Source organism: Stomoxys calcitrans, chromosome 3, assembly GCF_963082655.1.
Source record: "Stomoxys calcitrans chromosome 3, idStoCalc2.1, whole genome shotgun sequence".
NCBI classification, from domain to species: Eukaryota; Metazoa; Arthropoda; class Insecta; order Diptera; family Muscidae; genus Stomoxys; species Stomoxys calcitrans.
Window position 1 is genome coordinate 151,946,299 of NC_081554.1, and position 7,124 is coordinate 151,953,422.

Here is a 7,124-nt window from a genome sequence, read left to right on the forward strand (position 1 = left end):
AAGAAAGTCGTGCGTAAGTAACATTTTTTTCTCGTGAGGGTGAGTGGAAAGTCACGCTCACATCTCTAAAAAAAAAACGATCTGTCATATATTGCTGTTGTTTCATATGTTGAAGCAGTCCTTTCAAAAATCACATTCGCTATAAAACGAGAATATTTAAGATATTCTATTGCATAAAAATGAAATTGTTGCGCTTTGTGTGTCAGTTCCTCAGAAACTCAAAAATTGCTGAGTGGATTTTCATGAAAACATATCGGTCCATGTTTTGATATAGCTGCCATATAAACCGATCTTGGGTCTTGAATTCTTGAGTCTCTAGAGGGCGCAATTCTTATCCGATTGGAATGAAATTTTGCACGACGTTTTTTGTTATGACATCCAATAACTGTACAAAGTATGTTTTAAATCGGATGATAACCTGATATAGCTGCCATATAAACCGATCTGGGATCTTGACTTCTTGAGGCTCTAGAGGTCGCAATTATTATCCGATTTGCTGAAATATTGCACGACGGGTCCTCTCATGACAACCAACATTCGTGTTTATTATGGTCTGTACTGGTCTATTGCCTGATACAGCTCCTATATAAATGGACCTCTCCATTTTACTTCTTAAGCCCCCAAAGGGCACAGTTCTTATTCGTATTGGCTGACATTATAAACAGGTCTCCAACATATAATTTAATTGTGGACCGGACCATATCTTGATATCGCTCTAATAGCAGAGCAAATCTTTTCCGTTATCCTTTTTTATACCCACCACCGAAGGGTGGGGGTATATTCATTTTGTCATTCCGTTTGAAACACACCAAAATATCCATTTCCGACCCTATAAATATATATATTCTTGATAAGCGTAAAAATCTAAGACTATCTAGACATGTCCGTCCGTCTGTCTGTTGAAATCACGCTACAGTCTTTAAAAATAGAGATATTGAGCTGAAATTTTGCACAGATTATTTTTTTGTCTATAAGCAGGTTAAGTTCGAAGATGAGCTATATCGGACTATATCTTGATATAGCCCCCATATAGACCGATCCGCCGATTTAGGGTCTTAGGCCCATAAAATCGACATGTTTTATCCGATTTTGCTGAAATTTGGGGCAGTGAGTTGTGTTAGGCCCTTCGACATCCTTCGTCAATTTGGCTCAGATCGGTCCAGATTTGGATATAGCTGCCATATAGACCGATCCTCCGATTTAGGGTCTAAGGCCCATACAAGCCACATTTATTATTCGATTTCGCTGAAATTTGGGACAGTGAGTTGTGTTAGGCCTTTCGACTTCCTATGTTAATTTGGCTCAGATCGGTTCAGATTTGGATATAACTACCATATAGACCGATCCTCCGGTTTAGGGTCTTACGCCCACAAAAGCCACATTTATGATCCGATTTTGATTAAGTTCCGGGCAGTGAATTGTGGAAGGACCATCGACATCCTTCGTTAGTTTGGCTCAGATCGGTCCAGATTTAGATATGTCTGCTATATAGACCGATCCTCCGATTTATGGTGTTAGGCCCATAAAAGCCACATTTATTATCCGATTTTGCTGAAATTTGGGACAGTGAGTTTTGTTGGGCTCTTCGACATCTTTCTTCAATTTGGTCCACATCGGTCCAGATTTGAATATAGCTGTCATATAGACCGATCTCTCGATTTAAGGTTTTGGGACCATAAAAGAGGCATTTATTGTCCGATTTCGCCGAAATTTGGGACAGTGCTTGGTGTTAGGCTCTTCGACATTTTTATGCAACTTGGCCCAAATCGGTCCAGATTTGAATATAGCTGCCATGTAGCCCCATAAAAGGCGGATTTATAATCCGATTTCACTGAAATTTGACACAGTGACTTATGTTAGGCTTTTCGACATCCGTGTCGTATATAGTTCAGATCGGTTTATTTTTAGATGTAGTATACTTATTAGTATTTGGTCCAAATCGGAACATATTTTGATATAACTGATTTGAGACATAAGGTATGAAATTTTTACCGAATTTTGATGAAAGGTGGTTTACATATATACCCGAGGTGGTGGGTATCCAAAGTTCGGCCCGGCCGAACTTAACGCCGTTTTACTTGTTTTTTCCTAAGCAGAGATGCCGGGAAAAGAACTCGACAAATGCGATCCATGATGGAGGGTACATAAGATTTAGCACGCTTTTACTTGCTTGATATCAGAAGGGGGCGAGGACCTTCCCCCCTCACTCTATTTTCAAAAACGCCAGATCTCGGAGATGGGTGCTCCGATTTGCATGCCACCTTATGGTAGCCCAAAAACTCGAAATTGGTATACAATTTTGGGGTCAAATACCCTGTTACCCTTATTATTGGGGGGGGGGGGGGGGGGGGGGTACGCCACCCCCAAAGACACCACCCAACAGGACACTTTTACCGCTTTGGGCAAAATGGGTATCAAATGAGAGGTATTTAAGAGTAGAGTACAAATCTCACATACAAATGTATTCCTTGGTGCCTGAGGGGCCTCCCCACCCCCAAAAACCTCTCAGCAGGACATATTTACCGATTAAGACAATATGGATATCGAATGAAAGGTATTTAAAAGTATAGTAAAAAGCTGATATAACAATTTATGCTTTGGTGTCTGAGGCGCCCTCCGACCCCCAGGAAACCCCTCAACAGGACATGTTTACCGATTGGGACAATATGAGTATCAAATAAAAGGTTTTTTGGAAGTTAAGTACACACCTGTTATAAGAATTTGGTCCAAGGTGCCTAAGGGGCCTCTCCAACCCCCAAAACGGGCATGAAAGTCCAACGTCACAAAATGGGTACAAAATGAAAGGTCGTTGAGAGTTGACTACAAATCCGATATACACATTTGGGACAGAGTCTGGGACCGGCTCACACACTTAATACGCTTCATTAAGACGTGTAGTCAATCGGGATAATATTAGTTTAATGAAAGGTCTATGACATTAGAGGCCACCGTAGCGCAGAGGTTAGCATGTCCGCCTATGACGCTGAACGCATGGGTTCGAATCCTGGCAAGACCATCAGAAAAAATGTTCAGCGGTGGTTTTCCCCTCCTAATGCTGGCGACATTTGTGAGGTACTATGCCATGTAAAACTTCGCTCCACAGAGGTGTCGCACTGCGGCTCGCCGTTCGGACTCGGCTATAAAAAGGAGGTCCCTTATCATTGAGCTTAAACTTGAATCGGACTGCACTCATCGATATGTGAGAAGTTTGCCCCTGTTCCTTAGTGGAATGTTCATGAGCAAAATTTGCATTTGCTATGACATTAGAGTTCGAATCTAATGTCGATATAATGATTCAAGTATCTGGGTGAGGTCCTGTTCAGCCGGATATGTAGATGTCGCCATTAAAGGACTCAAACAAATTGTCTTTTGGGTCTTTAAGTCGGGGGGAGCGACCCTCGCCTCCCAATAAAAACACACCAAACTGTCATGTAGGACGACCGAGAATATATTCTACTCAAATGAAAGGATGTTTCAGAGAGCAATCCACCTCCCGCTATCCTACCCAAAAAAAAAAGGAATTAAAAATAATATATGAAGGCCGATCAGGATAGAATTGGACAGCAATAAAAGGTCTTTGGTAGAGTACACTTTTTACCCTCAAATTAGGATAGACACAGGAGGTCCTACGGATCTTTAAAAATGTGGTATCCCAAGTGGAAGCTTTGAAATATGATTTTGAATGTAGATAACTAAAACCAAAAAAAATTAATTAGTGTGGATCTGAACGAGACCCTGAATATCTTCATCGCCACCTTCAAAATGCTTGACATTATGGGGCTCAAACAAAATCGTGCTCTAGCACCATGCTGATATTATTTCAGGGTCCGCCCCCTAAACTCCCTTCAAAACGGCCATGTTTGCCTACTCTGGCAGTAAGGGGCTCAAATAATAGGTATTTGATAGTAGAAAATGAATTCGGTATCCATTTTTGAGGCCAAGTGTTTGGGGGCAGTCTCAACTCTTAAACTCCTCTAAACCAATTGCAATTAGGGCTCAAATACCAGGAATTTAACAGTGGAGTACGATGCTGATATTTTTTCAGGGCTAAGTACCCCTCAGACTGGACATATTTGTGGATTATGCTAAAAATAGGTTCAAATCTGGTATATGTTTTATGGCCTAGTGTTTCAGGGACTTCTCACCTCATAAACTTCCCCTTAACCAAACATATATACCGACTATAGCAACATGTAGCTTAAATGTGGTGTTTTAATCTAATATTCACTTTCGAGCCAAAGGGTTTAGTAGCTCTAATCCACCACCAAAACCAAGAGAATGAAGCGGATCTAACATCAAAACTTTAATGGGTGTACCCTCCCTGTACCCTATTTTCAAAAATGTCAGATTTCGGAGATGAGTGGGGCGATTTAAGCGAAATTTGGTTTGTTTATAATAACTCAAAAACAGAAATTTGGTTCCTTATTAGGGTGGGATATCTAGGGGGGCCGCGCCACCTCCAAAACCCGCCAAATGGAAATATAAACCAATAATGGCAAAATGTGGCTCAAATGAAAGGTATTTAAGACTAGATCATGAATCTGATATATGAGCGTCCACTTCACCCCCAAAAATACCTCCATACCGGATATGTTAACCGACCACAGCAAAATAAGGCTTAAATGAAAGGTTTTGGGAGTAGAGCACGTAAATAAATGATATCCACAATGGAGCGAAATATCAGAAAGCACCCCAAAACAGGACTTATTTCCTGCCAGTGTTAGTATAAGGCTCAGATAAAAATAAGAGAGTGAAAGAAGGCGCAGCGGAGCGGGCCCTGTTCAGCTAGTAAATGTAAATTTTGCCCATGAACATTCCACTAAGGAACAGGGGCAAACTTCTCACATATCAATGAGTGCAGTCCGATTCAAGTTTAAGCTCAATGATAGGGGGCCTCCTCTTTATAGACGAGTCAAAACGGCGTGCCGCAGTGCGACACTTCTTTGGAGAGAAGTTTTACATGGCATAGTACCTCACAAATGTCGCCAGCATTAGGAGGGGAAAGCCACCACTGATGGTCTGGCCAGGATTCAAACCCAGGCGTTCAGCGTCATAGGCGGACATGCTAACCTCTGCGCTACGGTGGCCTCCCCTGTTCAGCTAGTACTACTATAAAAGTGAGAGTTTCTGCCACATAATTCCTTATACTTCTTTACCGAAGCATTACGACTTTAGTCGCCTTGTTAGTTGTTGTTGTAGCCAAATTTGTATGTTGAGGTTACGATCCTCGTCAAGCTCCTGTAGGTGAGCAAGCTTCATTGGTTATTTTAGATGGGCGTATTTTGGGAAAAACTGCAGGCACAAGTGAGGGTATTGGGGCATTTAGGGCAATGAGTTCTCGTTTTTTCCAAGTGATTCCTTGCTGCTTTCCGGTCCAGCTATTTTTTTCGTAGTTGTGTAACACAAGTACGTCGAATTGCTTTATTGTTGGCATCTACCCTTTTAGTTGTAATGTGTTTGCCGGGTTGTTGTTGTTATAATCACATTTGCATATGGAGGTGGCGATCCTCGTCATTTCCCTGCAGATGAACAAGCTCGTTTCGGCCCAAAGGACTGATCACCGTGGGAACAGTGTGGCCATTGGTTAAAAGGCATCAATAACCCATTTTGTCATATCGAGCATCATATCATAGGCACTCAGTATTTGTGCAAGAGCCGGTGCCGCCCGGCCTCTCACTGAGACTCTCCTCAAGATACCGCTGATTATCCGCGACTGCCATTGCAGCTACTCCGTATGGAACATTCCACTATCCGCAACCTGTGAACGCGCCCGGTTTCTCGCAGCTAAGCTTCTCGTAACAGTAATGAACACCACACAGATTGGACCTCAATGATCCAGCCTACGTGGTGCTCACAGCTATCCTGTGTCGTGATGTGTTTGCCGGGGTTATCCAAAAGGTCATTAGGTACACGCTGACGAAATTTGCATGTTTTGATGTTTTTCTTTGTAGCTTCCTTATAAATAATATGCGCGTTTACTATTGACAGACCAAGTAAAATAATTCAATTGCCAATTTCCTATACCACTTCAAATGTTTGTGTAGGCTGCTAACATACGAGACCAATTTGGTCTGATACATCTATACCAGCTTTTCCTTGGTTATATTCAATGATGGCTAACGGTTTTGTCTTAACTAAACTTTTGCGTCTTTATGCTGCACTAGTTGATGGCATATTTGGATCATCTTCTTGATTTGAATCAGATATCATCACTGAAGCAGGCATTGCTGAAAGCATTGCGACATCTCGCTTATCCTTTTTTTTTTAGAACTACTATTCCGTTTTCATCATCTTTTTTAAGAGCAGAATCCATTTCTTTTGGGAAATATCTCTTGTTTGTGCGAAGAGTGCCGGCAAGGTGGGTTCTATTATGTAGCATTGAGCGAGCGAGTTCGTAGGTGGTATAAAAGTTGTTAACGTATAATGTACAACCTTCTCCTTTCAATTCAATGATTAAATATTCACAAACATTTCCCCCAATAGCTGATTTACCAGAATATATTTTCAAAGACCAGGTAAATCCTTCAGTAGAGCAAAGTTTAAACAGTCGTATTCCATACGGATGAGCCGTATTGGGAATATATTGTCGGAAAGCAAGTCTGCCCCTCCAAGGAATCAGTGTTCATCAATAACGATATTTTCTCCTGATACCTAAACTTTTTGGTACCGCATTTGGAGCGTATCTAACAGAGGTTGGATTGTTCCAAGTCGATCACCTGGAATAATTTTCTACATGGATTGCACCAGATCACTATTGGTTTTAATACCACACCGTTAATGATTATTCCACCCCAAAGGAACCATTGACAATAATTTTAATCTAATTCTTTATCTGGAATTGAATTGATACCAAATGGTATTAAAAATCTTTGAATGACTCGAACAAAATAATTGAATGACTCGAACGGTATTGGCAAAGTACCGTCATTTTTCTATCAGTGTAAGCGAATTGTATAATAGCCACATTTTGTTAGCTAAACATAATTAAGATAAGTGCAATTTTTGCTTTGCTGCCATAAAATGAGTGCAAAACTTGTTTTGGCAGCTAAGTCAAACCTACTGTATGACGAAATTAATTTGCACCAATCCTTTGGTTGTGGGCATAAAACTTAATTTTTTTATAA